The sequence below is a fragment of the Motacilla alba genome, chromosome 2 (genome assembly GCF_015832195.1).
Source record: "Motacilla alba alba isolate MOTALB_02 chromosome 2, Motacilla_alba_V1.0_pri, whole genome shotgun sequence".
Lineage (NCBI taxonomy): Eukaryota > Metazoa > Chordata > Aves > Passeriformes > Motacillidae > Motacilla > Motacilla alba.
Window position 1 is genome coordinate 60643486 of NC_052017.1, and position 19234 is coordinate 60662719.

At 40.1% G+C, this 19234-nt stretch overlaps 1 long non-coding RNA gene across 15 annotated transcripts in view; it reads right to left on the reverse strand.

Moving 5' to 3' along the window:
* LOC119698323 overlaps positions 1-19234 on the reverse strand; it is a 260819-nt gene that overhangs the window by 165255 nt on the left and 76330 nt on the right. For all 15 annotated transcript variants that reach the window (XR_005256106.1, XR_005256115.1, XR_005256113.1 and 12 more), the window contains exon 3: positions 13073-13158. This is a non-coding gene — a long non-coding RNA (uncharacterized LOC119698323). The remainder of the gene's footprint in view (positions 1-13072; positions 13159-19234) is intronic.

Below are 19234 nucleotides of genomic sequence, written 5' to 3' on the forward strand. Positions count from 1 at the left end.
AGTCCAACTCCTGGCCCTGCACAGCACCATCTCAAGAGTCACACCAGGTGCCTCAGAGTGTTGCCCAAACACTTCTTGAACTCTGTCAGGCTTGGTGCTGTGACCACTTCCCTGAGGAGCCTGTTCCAGTGGCCAACTCCTCTGGGTGAACTTCAACAAGAGAAAGTGATTGATTCTTATGAGATGCTGAAAAGCAGTGCCACAGAGAGGGCCCTGGGGGCAGTTTGAATCTGAGCTAGCAGTGCCCTGGCAGCCAGGAGGGCCAGCTGTGTCCTGGAGGGCATCAGGCACAGCATGGCCAGCTGGGCAAGGGAGGGGATTGTCCCACTCTGCTCCGGCCTGGGGCAGCCTCATCTCGAGTGCTGGGGGCAGTTCTGGGCACCACAATGTAAGAAAGACATTAAACTGTTAGAGAGTGTCCAAAGGAGAGCCATGAGGATGGTGAAGGCCCTTGAGGGGAAGCTGTGTGAGGAGCAGCTGAGGGCACTTGGTCTGTTCAGCCTGGAGGAGAGGAGACTGTGGGGAGACATCATCATAGTCTGCAACTTTCTCATGAGGGACAGACAATGATCTCTTCTCCATGGTGATCAGTGACAGGATCCAAGGGAATGGCCTGAAGTTGTGTCAGGGGAGATTTAGGTTAGATATTAGAAAAAAATTGGTGTGTGCATTTACATGTAGACTAAAAACTAAGGCTAACCGAGTTTGATGTTTGGTTGCCCTCTCTCTGCCTGTTTAATAGGGAGGACAAAGATGACCTTTTCTTCCTGCTTCTCTTGCTCAACTCCCTATTTGTGTCACAATTCATTCAATAAAATGGCCAGTTGTGTTTGAAATTCATTCAGATAATCTCCCCAAATCCTTTGGATCTAGATGCTTTGAGCCTGCTAATTTACATAGCAGCTCTAATTTTTTTAATGGCACTCTTAAAATCCTTTTTGTGAGCAGCCAGGTTTGCATGCCTGCAAGTCTCTCCCTTTCCTGGAGCCTGCACTCTCTCATCAGAAGCATTTTGAACTCACTCTTTACTGGCACATGACACCCACAGCCATTGAACAGTACAGAATAGGTGGACTAGCTATTCATACACACACAAGGTCCCTTTCTCATTTGGAACAGGACAATTAGTGAAAAAACTTTGATTATCTCAAGCACGCAACTTTTCTCATTTATAAGCAACGAGTTTAAGTACTACTCTACATGCCTACAGTGTGCAAGTTAAAAAAAATGCCATGGACATGACATTATATTTTGATGTCTGATTTTACATATCTGCACTATGAACAGCCCATTGTATAATAATGCAGTTACATTAAAACCAAAAGAGTGTTGAGTATTTTTGTTAAATGATCCCCCAGCAACAGCTGCCCATACACAGAGAACATGTGGTTCTGGACAACAGGCCCTGTGACAGGCTAACCAAACATCTCAAAAAGGAAGTTTTCAGTTATCACAGTCCAAGTACATCATTTCTACTGGAAGGATATTGCAATCTGCAGATTAACCATGAATTAAATTTATATTAAAAAATAACATCCTGCATTTTACATGCTAAATTAAAACAGATGTAATTCAAGCCTTTGAAAGTAATTTTGGCTGGTGCTTCATTTATATCTACAGCTAAAACAGACACTTTCTCAGGCGTTTGTGCCAAATTTGACTAATTTTTTCTGCTCTGTGTTTTAATTACTGTGTATGCTTTCCTGTTGCAGTTAGAAATATCCATTACACACTTGAACAGCCAACACAGTGAGAAAAAGCATGCTTTTATAAAAGCCTAGTGGTATTTCAAATTGTTATGCGATAATGGCAAAGCTCACAGATGCTTCTGCTGCTCACTGCTACGCTGTGTACACAGACACACCGCAGCATGACCCACAGCTGACCTTGGCTGCAGCAGCACAGCACACCCAGAGCAACCTTACAGATGTAAGAGCAGCTACTCAGCATCGTGCTCCACCTTAGGCTGAAACGCCACTGCACTTCTCCTGCTATGGCACCTATGTTAAAGCCAACTTCAACAAACATTTTCTTCTCAAAGTAGACTGATTTGTTTGGAGTTAAGCTTCCTTGCATCCCCATCCCTCCTGTGCAAACACACAAAAGGCATTCCAGCCAAGAACCCAGTTCCTACAGCATAGCCCTCTACCAGCATCCCCAGGGAATCCCAGCCTCCTAATGTACGGGTTGAATTTCAGCATCTCAATAAAAGCTATTCCTTAATTTCAAGAATTTATGTCAGACAAGAAGTTTTGGAGATGACCCTTTCTAGTGAAAGTTCAAGGTTTCAGTCCACTTGCAAAGTTATACAGGAGGAATTTCAAGTGCAAAAACACATAAACTGCTGCAATCCATTTCTTGTTTTACTTGGCTTCACTGCTGAGTTACCTCCCCAGGCAGCTACAAGCTGTTAGTGGAATTGGAGTTTTAGATAATTTGGTGAGATCTTCCTGCAAAAACAGCGTTGTTCTCCTCCTTGGCTTTGTAGACCAAACCACATGATGAAGTCACTCCTAAATGTGTGTACCACATACTATAGGTATGTGTGTACTTACACATTGTCTATGGTTAACACTGACAGATTAGTGAGCAAGTTTCCCCTGAATTAAACCAATGATGTCAACACCAAATGCTTCGATGAGTCTACACTTCAAGAAAATGGGAACAGCTGCAAGCAGGAGAAGGCAATCACAGCTGTCTGAAAGTGAATTATGTGGGAGGATTTACAGATTAAAAAAATGAAGTGGATTTAGAGTAGCGATTTTTGAAAGTTTGAGATTTTTAAATAAGGATAAATGTATACTTTTTAGAAAGTTATGAGTCAGACTCTCCCCTCAGTTGTATAAGCAAAAATTTTAACTCATCACAGAGACATCAACAGAACTGCTTTTTACACCCCTGTGGATCTGAAAAAGTAGAACTTGGCCTGGCCTTTTTTTTTTTTTTTTTCCAAGAGGAAATATGCCTTTTTGTGTTGACTGGTAAGACAAGCTATAGATGTAAAATGTTCATGTCCATTCTGCCAATATTTACATAATAAATATTCTCTTCATTTCTGTAAAATTCAAAACAACTATATGTGATAACATAAATTATTTCCTTAATGTGAAGAATATGCAAGGAAATTAATGCAATCTAATTTTTGTCCTATGAAAGTGTCCAGATTCAGATTGTATGGGGTTTTCTGCAATCTGATCCAGTGAAAAATAATGCTGCCCATGGCAGGCAAGCTGGAATAAATGGTATTTTTACATGTCCCTTCTAAAGCCAAACCATTCTGTGATTCCATGACCAAACAGAAGAATGCATCACTGTTCTCAGAGTCGATGTTTCCAAATTACAGTGCTCCTCATGAACAGTGCCCCCTCCAAAAAAGACAACAATTTATGCCATGTTAGGAGAATTTTTCACTAAGAATGTCCAAACAGGAAAATAAGACAGTGAACCAAAATATGAAAAGCTACTCAAAGCAAGTCTGAAATTGTCAGACATTTTCCTCATTAACAAGTCACACACATATTTGACCCACACTAAGCTTTACCATGAATATCTCTGCTGCAGAGATTCAGGCACATCTAGGTCTAGATCATGGCCTGGGGCACAAAACCAAGGGAGTATCCAGCCCTGTGCCAGGAGACCTGCACTGCAGGAAGGACCTGTGCACCCAAGTCCTGGAACTAGTTTCATATACAGGACCTGGAGCATGGCCTTTTTCTTTATGGTGGCAGTGTTTACCTTCACTGAAACTTAGTGTTTACCATTACAAAGCAGTGGAGCTGGGCAGTGGTCCCCTTTGAACAAGCAACAGCTTGCGTGCTATGTTTTGTACACCTTTTCCAAAGCTTCACAAAATTCTAGACAGCCAAAGCATCAAAACCTCATTTTTTGCTTATTTTCAGACTCTTCCTCAGGAGGTACAGCATATGAATCAAAACCTCTCTGTTTTGCCTGCCATTTGTGGATTTTTAATAGATCTTAAGGTAGTAAATGCTCTACTTTTCCTTATGATAAAGGCTCTGTTTTGAAACATGGAAGGCTCAAAACTTGCAATACACTCCGGAAAGAAAATAAGATGAAAGTTTTAAACTAGCATGCATTTAGAAAGCTCTGAGTAGTCAGCACTTTCCATCTGTGGTGCATATTCCTATTTTTATTGCATTCATCCCATAGAAGAAACCCTACCTTCACTGCTTTTCTTTCCCTCAGCTTATCAGTGCACGCCCTTGACCAAAGTACAGAAAAACACCATTTACCAACACTCTGCAGGTGAAAAACTATTCCTCTGTATAAATTATACATCTTGGGAGCTCAACATTTCTTTCATGCTGAAAACCTATTCAAGCCTTCCCACATCTGTGGGCTAAGTGGTTTGCTCTAGCCAGGGGGGCCAACAATTGCTGATATTTCAAGAAACCTAATCTCTTAATGTTTGGGATCAGACTAAGGGTATGGCCATAAAAGAGACAGCTGGAAACAGGCCTAATCTGCAGCATATCTGAACCTACAGATGGCAGAGACTCTGAGCTGCCACCAACATAGATTCCAGTCTGCCTGCCCAAGGGTGGTCTAAGCAGAGCGACTCAATCACACACGGAATTCTCTCACACCAATATTTCTGTCCTGGGCAAGTAAAGAAAGGATTGGTGCTGGCTTGAATCGAGTATACACCACTTCCATCAGATGGCAGCAATGCAAGACTGCCAACCAGACAATATTCCTGCTCAGTCCTGCTCTGACTGTGCCTAAATTCCTAGGTCTTCATTTCCAGACTGCCAGTTTCCTTAGGTCTGCCACCTCACTGGTGACTCTGTGCCTGACGATTTCCTGACCGGACAACCCTGTGCTGCCTTTCCCAGTTTACAGTCACAGACACATTGGTACTTTTTACAGACACACTGCACATTTTCTCAGGCAAATGCAGCACTGATCAATGCTGGGACACAGAGCAGAGGCTCAGCTTCCCCCTTCAGCCCACTCCATACCATGATGGGTACAAACCCTTGTGTCACCTCCAGCAGAGCAATAAGCACTACACTCTTTCATTCCTTGTAAAATAAGAGCATTTCCACCTCAGTTTAACTTGCCCCTACTCTGTGCTAATTGTAAACGTTCTAAAACAAGTTTGAACTTTCAAGCTGGATTTTCGGTTGACTGCAAACTGAGTCAGCACATGCACCCAAAGACCAAAAACGATATACGATGTGCAACACAGCCCTCCTGAAGTGGTCCCTGAAATAAGAAAAGAGACTGCTGTGACTGTTTGCAGAGCAGCAGTGTAACCAGAATTAATATGTTCCAAGAGGGCTGATCTGAGGAGCTCAGAGAACAAGAGAGGGCCATCCTCCCTGGAACATAGCACATCTGCAAAGCAGGATGTTTTCCAAGCGAAGAGCTGATGTGTTTTTCTGGTGAGGAAGCAGGAGGCGTAAGGATTATGGTTACTTTTGCAGTCCCTGGGAAGGTGGGGGAGGGAGGTCAGGCACATGGGGCACATTCACACAATTATCCAGGCACAAAAAAAAAAAAAAAAAAAAGAAAAAGCTATTCTGATCCCTCCTTCAGCAGCAGTGCTGAGCAAGTCATGAATTTACTGCGTGGGAGTTGTTTCAGCTTTCTCAGGGAGCTTTTTCTGCCTATACTGCATATACTGGGTTATGTGTCTGGTGTGTCTTTCATTAACTTATAGAGCCCAAATATAAGAGAAGGGTTATGGGAGCTGGGGAAGTGACAAAGCAAAGCTGATTTCCAGATTGGCATTTCAAAAGTTTAACTGAATTTTTCAGAAGTACTCATCACCATAGACTATTTAATAATAAATTAGCTGAAAGAAAAAAAAAAAAAAGAGTTAAGGCTATCACTCCCCATTTAACTTGATTTAACAGGTTAAAGGTTAGTTTTTAAATACCCCAAGACAGAAAGACTTTTGTTACTAAAGTTTCAAACACCAGAGCCCATTCTAACTGGCTAAATGCTCATACCTATAATTAAAGTGTAGATTACAAGGAAAAAAGCAATACAGAAACCACTGAATAGAAAGTCAACACGATAAAATTAGTTCCATGCTCCTAGTAGAAATCCCCTCTAAATATCCTACAGCTGGTTAAGGAACCAGCACCTAGCTGAACACCTGAAAGAGTCCAAGTGCAGTGTTTAGAGAAAAAAAGGGCCAAAAATATCAAAACAACTAATTTTTGTATTTGCCAATTACTGAGTTTTCATTTTAATATCTGTGGTAGAAACATATGCTTGTTCTCCAAAAATTTGTCATTTAAGAAAGTAACTGAAAGTATAAGCCCAAAGACAACACAGAAGAGTGTGAGAGTGCATCCTGGGGGGGGCAGTCTGGAAACTGGCCACGCAGCCACACCACAGACAACCAAGGCTGTGCCTCAAGAAATAAGAAGCCACAACTGATGACATCCAGGCAGCTTATAGTGAAGAGCAAAGGACTCACTGAGGACTCTGAGACCACCTGGGAGTGGCCACAGCATCTGCAGCGGTTCTCACTACCTGCTGCCAATGCCAAAGGATGCATTATTCTTCCTCATTAGGACCATCAAAGCCAGCTTTAAGGACAAGGCTGTACTTTAATTGCTGAATCTGAAATTTACTACTGTACCTCTCCCAAGCAATTCCACTTTAATAATTTGCCATGTGTTAGGATGCCTGAAATAATTTAGAATCCAAGACTGTCAACAAAAGAATAGTAGATTGGACCAAAAATCTGGTGGCTGATTTAAGAAAATTTCTCCCATTCTGAAGACATAAACTAGAGACACAGTGCAGTTTTCTTTAAAGTTCTGGTATTAGACTCTGCTTTTTATGACAGATCAAAGCAAGCTCAAGACAGTTGTTTCACACTGTGGTGCAGAAGATACATTTTCATTTATTGTTGAAGGTGAAAGTGGTTGTGATAGAACTTTTGTACTTTTTGACCAAACCCTATATCCTGAGACCTTTAAATCTTAAAGAAAATATATAGTACTATTTTCCAACAAGGATTAAGCATTCTCTGGCAACATGTAAAGTTGAGCTTATGCCATGGGCACCTTACTTTTACCTAGCAGCTTTGCACTTTCTTTTTACATTACTTTTACCTAGTGCTGCTGAAGCAGTGGCTGAACAGCACTCCTGAGCTCCTGCAAGGGACAAGCTTGCAGGTGAAAGATATAAGTTTATAATAAGACATGAAAAAAGTTTTTACAGTCCTCTACAAGATCAGGGAGTTGTGATATTACACAGGAGGTTCAGAGTTAGGGAATTCACTTAAAACATAAGTTAGAGGACAGAAGAGCATAGGGAAACTCTGCCAGGTCTACTGGCAGCTCAGTTCTCATCCTCTCACTGCTGCTGCCCTGCAGCTCTTGGAGTGAGACACTTGTCTGCATCACTAGGAATACAGAACCATTTAGCCACAGAAACAGAGATGATTCATGAATGCACATGAAGTGTATTTCCCATGGAACACAAAAGACCATGAGCACCAATTCTAGAAATGAAAAGGTTTTTATATTTCTTTTTAGACATAGTCACAATGATTCTCCTTGGCAAAAACCAGTCTTTAAGGCAAAGTGAGCCTGTGACCAAGCCAACATGAAAGCACATGTTTGTTTTTTTTTTTGAAACACAATTTACGAGTCAAGAAGTCAAACCCCATTGTTTGCTGTTTAGCAACATCACCATCACGACCAGTAGCCTTTACATAAGTTAATAAATAGACATGATATTAGCATTAATTTAAAGGAAAACTCTGGGTGATTTATTTCCATCATTTCCATTCCAGGTTTAAATCTCATCCCCTTAGAGATTTGGGTTCTGTTAAACTACTACACCCAACAGCTTGAGTAGAGTTGATCAAAAAGTTTATTTAAGATTTGTGTTAAACAATTTTCTTGCCAGAAGAGTTTCTGAAAACTTGAGCATTTTCAACCTTAACTGTGGAATAGGAGGAATGCCCCAGAGGGCTCCCATTCCACAGCACTTGCCTGAACTTTCAAAGCCCTGTCTCGCCAGGGTCATGGCATACAGTGAAAAACAGATCTGTTCTTTCACCAAGGACTACTTCTTTATTGAGCTGATCATTGATTAGGCAAAAAACCTGCATGTTATAATTGTGACAGCATGTAATGGCTGTGCATGATGGAGAGAAAAGAAAGTTCAAGACCTAAAGTTGATATCTAAGTGCCCACTCTCACAGATTCTCATAATGTTCAAAAAGCACTTTTGATGATTTTCACCATTTTTTTAACAGCTGCACTGCTGTTAAAAAAACTCTGAGCTGTTCAGAGTTTTAATGTAATATCTATAAAGTATTTTGCTGCTACTTTCTTCTCATTACAGATGAAATGCCCAAGCCATATTCATTCAATACTACAGAGAAAACAGAAACAAAGAAGAAAAGAGAAGAAAGGTCACTGTCAGGCCAACATCAAGTCTGGAAAATTTCAGTTTGAGACATAAGTAGTTCAGGAAGTTATAAGCAACTGAAACAATAAAGGAATTATAATTGAAACACTGCAAGAATTTTAACTATACCTCTTTTCCATGCTAACCAAGTATTATTTAATGTATTTCAGCAGCATTCAGAAACTCTTCTTGACATGAATGATCTGTGCTTTTAAGATCACTCCCAACCTCCTCAGAAAGAAAAAAAAAAAAACGGATGATTGGTATTGGCCACAGATGCAGCTGATGGAGATCAGCACAGCTCTCTCCCTCACTTTCAGTTACATCAGTGAGTCACAGGAAAAGCAACAAAAAGGAAACAAACCAAAAGTTGTAACAGCAGATCTAGTTTATTTCTGCATTGCTTCCCACCAGCATCTCACCAGAGCAGGTAATTGAACTGTGACCTGTTCTGATGCCTCCTTCAAGGCTACGTTTCCCCAGCTGAAGAGAACTGCATATGCAAATCTCAAGTTCAATGGTTTTGTTCCCACCCCCTCTGAGCACATTTCCATCATGTCCTTGTCCTGCTCCTGACAGGTGCACCATGAATGGAATGAAGCCTAATCAAAATTATCCCTGTCTCTCCAAAACAGATTTATAATCATGTACAGAATAAATGCACCTTTATTTTTCCCTTCTCTGTTCCAAACACAGAATGTAGAAAGGCATCCTATAATTGCTGAATTCCTGTTGAGATAATCCTAGAACGATCATTTCTGCAAACAGTGCTCTGCTTAAAATTTCAGACATCAATGAAAACTCTGGCTGCCACCTCAGGCATTTAACTGTCTACACCTACTGAAAAAAAAAAAAAAAAGGCAAACAATGTTTCGAATTCACTCTACTGCAGTCCAATTAAGAAGGGTTTGCGAAGAGCAACTGCAACAAGTTTCTAGTGCAATGTGCTAGAGGAACTGCCCCCAGAATCTTCACTTCTTTCCAAGCACTGTGATACTGTGTTTCAGTCAAAAACTAGATCATACACTTCTCTATTGGAAAGTGTTTATAGCTATTTGGATGGGATTATTCTGTTCAAGAGGTTCTAATAATAAAGGAAGCTCGCAAGAATACTTTTGCAAACTCTTGGTAGGTCAATGCCAGTTTGGGAAATTGGCTCATTATTTAGCCTTGTTTGGCTCTTCCAATCTCAATTTCTTGTTTTGACCTCCTTCTGCACAAATATAAAACTTACTGTTTCATCTAATTAACAGGAAGGAGACTATAGAAAAAATCTTTCATTTATCCTAGTTCCAGAATTAATTTAACAAAAACATTGTCAGAGTTTCAAGAAGTATTCAGACGTTAAAAGTCCTGCCAAAGTTTACAATCTAGTTATATCCTGCTACAGAAAATAAAGATTTAAAAAAAAAAAAAAAAAGGCAAGAAAAAAAATCCACAACCTGCTCTGTTTTTACAATTTTATACGAATCTCTGGCAAGAAACAATCCACCTCCACATATTCCCATGCATCCAGAGGATCTGTGGATATGCCTTATTCTCCTTAGTCTAATCAAATAGTCCAATTCACTTTCTCCATTTCCAAAATCTCTCAACACATTTTTCTCAGCCAGTCCTCCCTGTTTTCCTGTTGTACAGGAAAACAAAGCAGCTTTTCCCTTCTCCCCATCACATCTCCCTTTTGAAGGCTTAAATCAGTGAGCAAACAGTTCACCCACAGTTCCAGTATTGCAAAGCTTTTTCATTTGGTGTTCCTTCTTTTGGTTCTCCATTAAATACCTGATCATTTTGTACCACAAGCAAGTTGGCTGTCCATCAGCCTCATAAAAGGGATTCAGGGGAAATCCTTTGCCCATTTTCTGGGGGCTTGAGGTGCCCAACACTTTCCTCTAAGTGAGCAAGCTGGCTTTGTAGTCTTTTACATGTTTTTCCATGAGTCATCAGTATGAACACAGTGGAGTCATCCTCAAGTGAAATAGCCTTAAATGATATGCTTCATCCAATTTGCCCTGTATCTCATAAGGATTTAGCCCCAAATATGGACACAGAAGGGAAGATAAGAGCACTTGGGATAGAAGAAAGTGTACAACATTCATCTGGTTCTGTAATCACTTATTAAGTCCAAGATCTCCACTGTTTTTAATAAAAACAAAAATTAAGAGCAAAAATAAACCAAACTTCTATCCAGCTGCATAAATTCAGTCTCCCAAATATTCTCTGCCAAGAAGGAGAATCAGAATAATTAAATTATTCTCCTTCAACTGGCTCTAAGATTATAGCTAAGAGCTGTTTTACTTTCTGTTAGCTTTTACAGAATTTGAAATGCCTTTACATGGAAAATGTATTCTGAATTCTGTACTTAGCGCACTCACAGTCTCAAATTTTAGGTTTTCAGAGAGGCTCACTTTCAGCCTTTTCCCGTTCAGCAATCCTACCAAAATAGTTAACATCATATATACTGCATAGTGTTTTTCTGAGACTCCATCTCAGCAAGTCAGGTCGATTTATGCAATATTCACACTTTCTTCCATAGCCTCAACACATGAACAGTCTCAGTGCACAGGTACTCAGTGCACTGATTTTGCTGCAAAGGCATCACTGGGCAATTCTTTTTTTTTTTTTTTTCTTTTAGTCCATCTAAAGTTTCTGTGAACCCAAATGCAATGTTTTAAATGTGCAAAAGAAAAACAACAAGAAAAAATATAGTTCAGTTCTGATTAATGGTGCTATATTTTATTGTCTTGCTGGGAGGCTCAACCCATTGAGTATGTATCCTCAGGATATTTTAAATTTATGATAGTTTCTTCCACACAATTTTGAATCCTGTCAGGGAAAAAAAATGGCAGGATGACTGCTTAAAAGATGACATAGCATCTTCTCTGTAGCTTTCTGTAACTCTAGGAGGTACAGAACATAAACCCCAAATTCCTATTAAAATCATGGGAAAGAAACTAAAAGATGAAAGCAAGACAGGTCCAAGCAGCTGCCTCAAACCTGTTCATTAGGAAGGCACTAGCAGTGGGAGGGCCACAGAAAGCCCATAGTTTCATTTCACTTCAAGGAAATTTTAGTCTAGCTGCTTTTTATACTCTCTTTAAAGCTTTGCACCCATCATCTTTTCCTACCACCCCACTGGAGCAGAAAAGGCTCAACTCAACTCCTGAATCTCCTGGCATGTCAACCCAGTCCCCAGTTTAAATGAAATTAGCAAGTAGGAGATCCAAAACTAACTTCAGGGACTACTTGCTTCCACCCTCCCAGAATTCACCTGGGGTATCCAGAGCACTAAAGTGGCAGAGCCTAAAAGTCCACCTGGGATCAAATCATAACCTCACAAATCCACAGAAAGGGAAAGCATAGCCAAGACTACTCATCAAAGAAGCCAGCACTGACTCAGATGTCCATCTGTGGAGCATGAGAGTTTGATCTGGAAAGCAATCACATGCTGCACTCTCCTCTCTTGGCACCAGCCATCAGTCACTTCATAGGACAGGAGGCTGCTATGCCTTCCCTAAATCTCTATGCCTAACCTGGTCCTTGATCCACAGATACTTACATTGTGTTTTCTATATTTATGCTCTCATACCCTGCACGTTGGAAAATAAAGTAAACTCCAGGATCTTTCCTTTGTATGTTTTGTGTCCTTGCCTTAAGACAACTCTTTAACACATCTGGCTCCAACCTGAACACAATGCAATCTCCACCACGTCTGTCTTCAGAATGCTCTCACAAAGGAAAAGGAGACATGGGTAATTGGAAGGCCAAAGATACCAAACCCCAAGTGTGACTTCAAACAGCACTTACACATAAGGCCAAGCCCTTTCACTGTAGCTGAAATGTGCACTCAGCAGTACCCACCTTCACTTTGGAGCACTGGCTGCCTGGCAGCTCCACCCTGCCAGCACAGCAAGGTGATCCTCAGGCGCACAGAAAGGTCTGGGCATATCAGAGTTGTGGAAACAAAAACAAACAAACAAACAAACAACAACAAAAAAAAAAAAAAAAAAAAAAAAAAAAAAAAAAAAAAAAAAAAACAAAACAAAAAAAAAAAAAGAAAAGCCCTCTGGACCCACTATTTTCTCTACCAGAAATACAAGCATATTGGTACGTAGGCAACTGGTTACCACTGATATGGAAACTAAAGATTTTGCCCATGTTTTCTTACAAAGCTTGTGGCACAGCAAGCATTAAATCAATACCAACTTTGGCTTGCCATTGTGCAGGCTCTAACAGGCTTGCATTAACTTCCAAGGATATCAAAAACCTGACAACTATATCCTGAATTGGCACAGCCTTAAAGAACAAGTTAAGTTACCCAAACCACACAAGAAATGCTGAAGTCATTCTTATATTCAGACCTCTAGTTGTAACCACTAATGTGAAATACAATTCTTAAGGAAATTTATACAGTAGCAAGGGTAAAGACTGAAACAGCAGCAGCATCTGTTACCAGGGTTACCAAATCTAGAAGGAAAACAAGAAACCTGCTGACACTGATTTACAGAGAGATATATGTAAACATTCATGTAGACAAGAGATTTATATTTTATATTCAGTGAATTTTAGTGGTGTAACATTAAATACTGCTGCTATTGAGGCTGAACCAAAACAATGTGAGGAAAGTTAATGAACAGCCATACCAAATGGCATGTATCTGATTTCTTACCTGAAGTGTATTCTGTTCATCCATCCATCATTACTTCTGTCCCAGGGCAATGCTTCAACAACCACATAAAAAGACCTGGTAAACTCCTAAGTGTTTAAAAAGAAATAGCATGTTACACAATATAAAAGCCACCAAATCCATTGCAAATAGAAAAATAATATTTCAGAATTCAGTGTGACACTGAATTTGCAAGGATTTTTTTTTATTTCAAATGATTTAGACTTTCATCATGCTTTCAAAGTTCTGATAGGTTTTGCTGAGGCAGAATCAGAGCCTCAAGTAACACAATTACTTACAAGACTAATAATAGATGGAAAAAATCGACATGATATGTAAAAATAGAAGAATCAAAAGAGAAACAGTAATCCACAGTCAGTTTGATGATTTGGCTCCTATGCTGCATCTACATATTCACTTGTTGATGCTAATTCACAGTAGTTCTAGAGAAGTTTTTCAGTTCTCACAGAAAAAGAAATAACATTTCCAAATTATGGTTGCATTTTATAGAAAGAATGACTTATGCAAAATGTGAATTACATGTTTCCTTAATATTTTTTCCTTTTTTTTTTTTTTCTGTCAGAAGGCTCTGTGTTTAAGTGTCCAGGTACACAGAATACTTTAAAATTCTGGACACAGCTATGTTTAGTGCTGCATTTTGATTTTAGAACCACAACGTGAGTACGTTCAAGAGCTCTGCAACTTACATCAGTTAAATGGTATCTCTGAAAAGTCTTCTTTTTATAAATCAAATACTGAATTGGAAAAAAATGTGCACTGCTATTGTTACATGTGTCTGCTTGATTAACTGAGTAACTATGCAGTCGGGAAATTAACCTTTCAGATTTCGTGTACTGCAGTTAACTCCCATGTCTGCAAGCATAGCACCATAAACTGCATGGACATAACATGCTCTCTAGGGCACAGGAAAAGCCCTTCTTCATAACAGCACACAGGTGGGTCTGCTCTGACAAAGGACAGCATACTTTATTGTGAGCTCCACCTATAACACACATCTCCTCTTTATAACTGTGCATTACAAAACTATCTCCATCAGATCTAAGGGGCACAATGCAGTCTCCACATAGGTCCCACTCAGGTTCCAGCAATCTGCAGCACACGGAAGAACATTCTGATTTCTGCTGCTTCAGTGCAGTTGCCTCTCATGGACAGCCCAGTTGCCTACTCCAGTAAAAATGTGGGTGTTAAAGTGGTAGGTGCTGCTGCTCTTGTCCCCAGCAAGCCTCTCCTGTCTAAAGGCAGGCTGAGTTAACATTCAGCCAGTGCAGTCAAACCTCCACTCAACGCTCACCTCAACTGGCTTAGCAATAGAGGCAAGAAAGGTTCTTTCGCAAGGTTTTATTTCAGCAGAGTAAACCTGTCACTGAAGGACAAACTCAGGGAAAGAGGATGAATCACGTGGAGCAGGCAGCTTATAAAGAGGAAGGGGTGGGGGGTTTGAGCTAAGAGGTGGGCAGAGGGGCCTGGCCACCAGGGGTAGGGGGGTGGGCACCAGGGGTACCAAGCCAGTGACAGGGGAAGGAGAAACCAGAGGAAGTTGTGACACCAAGTCCATGGGAGAGACTGTTTTTCCCTTTGGGAGGGATGACTCTATGGTAAGTAGTTCATGTTTCCAGGGCTGAGGGCTTGGAGATTGACCAAGGGGGAAGAGTTCATGGGATGCTACACTCCAGTAAGTCAGGCTTAGCAAAGCATCACCCAGGATAGGGCTACAACTGTGTTTGCCTGTACTTCATTTATAAAGAGACAAAGCTTAAAAAATCCACAAGCACAAACCCATCTCATCATCTACAAAATTTGAAAGGCTTTATCTAATATTAGCTTTTCTATTTTATGTCTTTTCACATCACCCCAATTTTACATAGCTGTCTAAAAGCCTAGAGAACCTCACCCCCTGTTACGCAGCAGAGGTTTCAGTGTATCTCTGTGTTAAGAAATAAAATACAGCAGGATCAGGTAATATTCTTATTTCATTAGTGACTCCTCTGATATTCCTTCTGTTTACAAATTAAATCAATAAATCAATCAGACAAATGTAAGTTAGCCTTATCCAGAATGCATCTCATAAACTTGGTGTACATTCAAGCTATTACGTAGCAGCAGGAGACCCTAAATTACAGTTCCCTATTCACATGTAAATCCCACTGGTGTGAATTCCACAATGAGCCAATGAAGACCTAACATATATAGAGACACCTGACAGTTGTACCATTGCCTGCAGTGGGGCTTTGATCTATAATTTTCATCTTATAACACCAAGGTCCTGAAAATCCAGCCAAAATGTCAGCCAACTCTTCCCAAAAAGCATGCTGTTAAAACTCAAGTCTCTTCCAACAGAACCTCTGCAATTTCTCTGCAAGGAGACCCAACATCACTGAAAAATGTAGGAAAAACAGAATCTAAAGCACAAGCTGCCTACCTGAACTTAAGGCATTAAAAAAAATAAAATTAGTTGATAAAAGAGCATACCTAATTTATTTAACTGCGATTCCTAACTTTAGAGCATAATTGCCACTTGTGACTAATTAAAGCTCCATTAAGTATTAAACAAGAGACCATCAAAAAAATTCAGCTCAAAGAGTGCCGGAGCAAGGGTATAGCAAAGAAAAAAGTTCATGTGGAATTCTGTTCAGACTGTGGCTCCTAGGCCATCTCTATGGACTGTTGGTAGTCTCTACAGTTTCAGAAGGTGCTCCACAAAATAACCATGAAGAGGGGAAAAAAACCAAAACCACATTCCTGAGCATGCAAGCAACAAAACTGGAGAGAAATAAAATTTGTAGGTCACCAGTCAAAGTTGAGTGTGATTCTCATCTGGTCACAAATGAGAATTGTTGAAACAAAGCACAATGTTATCCATATATTTTCCTTTCATCTGAAAAAAGAAAAAGTATTAGGTTGCCTACTGATGAAAGACAGATTGATGAATACTTTTACAAATGATATGTCTTTGAAAATATACACTAGGCACATAAACATGCCTCATAGGGACAAAATCTTTGAAGCAAAAAAAAAAAAAAAGGAACACAAAAGTACACGACAAAACCCAGAATGCCTTCCAGCTCTTGGTGTCAAGTGTGGGCTCAAGCAGAACCTCAGACCAGTTTGGGGGAGACCAGCCTTCATGCCTTGGCTTCAACACCAGGAGCTCCCAGCAGGGAACCCAGACGGCCACTATGGCCTTTTTTAGACAGGAGCTCATGATGGTCACCAGCTTACCAACCAGGACTTGTTCACCATCTCCAAAGCCCAAATAAAGCAGAAGACAAAGCTAATATCAAGATTTAACCTTTAAATTGACAACTTTCATCTATTTGATTTCTTAAGCCAATCAGGGCAGTCACATTAGTCAATTTTAATTACCTGACTTCCTTCTCAAGGAAATGGATACAAGTATTGCTTTGTCTACGCAGACAATAGAGCTGCCTGAGGCTGGCAGTCCTAAAATGCTGGGGAGAGAGTCAAGATCACTAGAATCAAAATCCTTCCTCCCTCTCCTTGCATCCCCATCAGAGAGAGGAGAGCCCTGAAGGATCAGACTAATGCCCTGAGCAGTGGTTTGGCCCTCTACACCACTTGCTGGAGTAGAAAGTAGCTGTACCACAGTCATCAACAGCCAACGGAGTTATTACTGAGTGAGGAAGCCCCTGCCAGCAGCCCCTCTGCTCTCCCCCATTCCTGAGCAGAGGTGCTGCTCGGAGATGACACAATGAGGTCTATATGTGCAACTGAAGAGAGTTGCTCACCCTAGAATTCCTCCTTTTCTGCCAGGAACCATTAAAAGCTGTTTGTGCTAGCTATGGCAATAAGTCATGCTCCTCTGGAGCAATCAGATATATCCTGTGGGTACTGCTGGCTGCCAGGCTCAGTTCCAGCATCACTGTCTACATGATGCCCCTTCTTCCTTCACACCAAGCAAAGTTTTGTGGCAGAAGATAGTGTGAAATGCACCAGAAAACACTGTTTCTTTCATAAATACTATCAATGTTTCTCATAAGAACTAGACTAGCAATTATTTTACAAGAAAAAGATCATTTGTAGGCCAGGGACAAAAGCACTACCATGAACTAGGTCAATCCCACCATTTGTTACTGTTCAAAAGTACAATAACAGCGGGAAGAGAAGGTCAGGGTGGAATAATCATTTGTTAACAATTTTAATAGTAAAGCTTTATTGGTTTTCCCTATGGATTCTCATAGTTATTATAGTGAAATTAAGTGTTTTTCCTCCAAGTGAACTCTTGTTAATCCTTTTATTTTGGTTCAGAGCTACAGTACATGACCCTGCAAGAACATTCATCTACAGTCACAGCTGGAGCTGCAGACTCACTGGCTTGAAGGAATTAATTTCTTTGCAAGGCAGAAGCAACTGAAAAGCCAAAGGCTTATCTACAGGAAAACCTGAATTTCACCAACTTGTACGAAGAACAGGACAAACCAAAAATCTATAATCAGACACCTCATTAAAGAGCAGATGAGAAAAAACTCTGGCACATTAGAGGGATACAATTTGGGGAGGAGGAATATTCTGATGGTTTCTCATACCACATAACAATCCTTAGGTTTAAAAAAAAAAATAAACCTGAATTTTATTTCCAGATTAAATTTTACTCCAATGAACTGCTGCCAAGAGGTCATTCAGACTTCACAGTGCTCAATTCCAGCCACCCAGGCTTTCTATTATCTCATACCTTTGACAGAAATGTATTCATTTGCAAGACTTATCTGAAGGCAGTTATAACATCACCAAGTGAAAAGCCTGTTCTTGCTTCACCTTGGTTGTGAACTTCTCAGTCCTTTTTCTCCCATGTAAGTAAATAACAAGAGGGGTGGGAAGAATGCTGGAAAGCCAGACTGTTTGACTGGGCATAATGGAAAAGATTGGTCACCAAAAAAAAAAACAATACAAGGTAGAACCTTGGCCATCAGGTCACCAAGTGTAGATATTGAAACAGATCAAAAGCAGGCAGAACTTAAAACATAAGTGACAAACTGCACTTGGAATCTAAAATCTGTTCTTTCTTCTTTTGATGGTATTCAAGCAAGTACTGCAAAAGCAGTTTTTAATAGTTTAATTTTCTCAATATAAAAAAAAAGGCATAGAAAATTCATAAAGCAGTGTTCAGGTTTACCACTTCTTACAAGAAACCTTAGATAAGCATTCACCAGATGCATCACACTCCTGTTTTGTACAAAATGCAGTGAGACATTATTAACTGGATCGTGAATGAGTACAGTCAGCGCCTTTCTAATTATATGAAAGTTTGACCGATTAAACTGATCAGAAATACTTGTCTATCCACAAGCATCCACGGCAATTTATTTTGAGCATATTGCACTGACATATTTACTTATGCTTTCTGAAGCTGAGCATCCCTGACACTTTTGAGACCTCAATATCTTGAATTTTTCAAATCATTGCTTTCTTAGTCAAGGAATAAAGAGATATAAAAGCTTCATTTAATGAAAATAATTTAGAAGCAGATTTTTTTTGAGGCGAATATAAGCACAGAGAACCTAGAGTGTGTTTAATCCTTGTCCATATTTTAATTCAAGTATTGAACTTGGTTACATTTACAATAGATTTCCAGCACATTCTCTCTGAGAAAATATTACAGTCACACTGAAATTCTTAAAAGCCTCTGAAACAACATGAGCAGGTCTTTACTAGAATTTTTAAATAAGTAGCAGCTGCCAATTAAAAGAAAAACAAACAAATAAATTTAAATTAATTTGATTTAGATGTAGGGTTTTTATCAGTATGAAGTGAAAATATATTTAATTAAATCACACCAATGATGGAGCATTCTCATTACACATTTATTTTATCCTACTAGTGCATTTAGCACAGCTGCCCTCAATGGGGTGTTCTCAAAGAGACTCTACTCAGATGATTCAGGTCAGACTTCCCTGATTAAAATGATCACATTGACATAGGGCATCCACTAAGGAATCCACATACAAGAAAGAGCGAGTGCTGTGTAGCCTTTGGAGGTTTCCCTGCTGCTCTCTTCTTGGATGAGGAGGACGAGATTTCAGCAGTAAAGCCCAAAGGGAACACCGAGCCCCTCCACACCAGTACTGGAGGATGGGCTGGAGCTGCCAAAGTTCCACAGATCCTTCCTCCCACTACACAAAGGGGTTC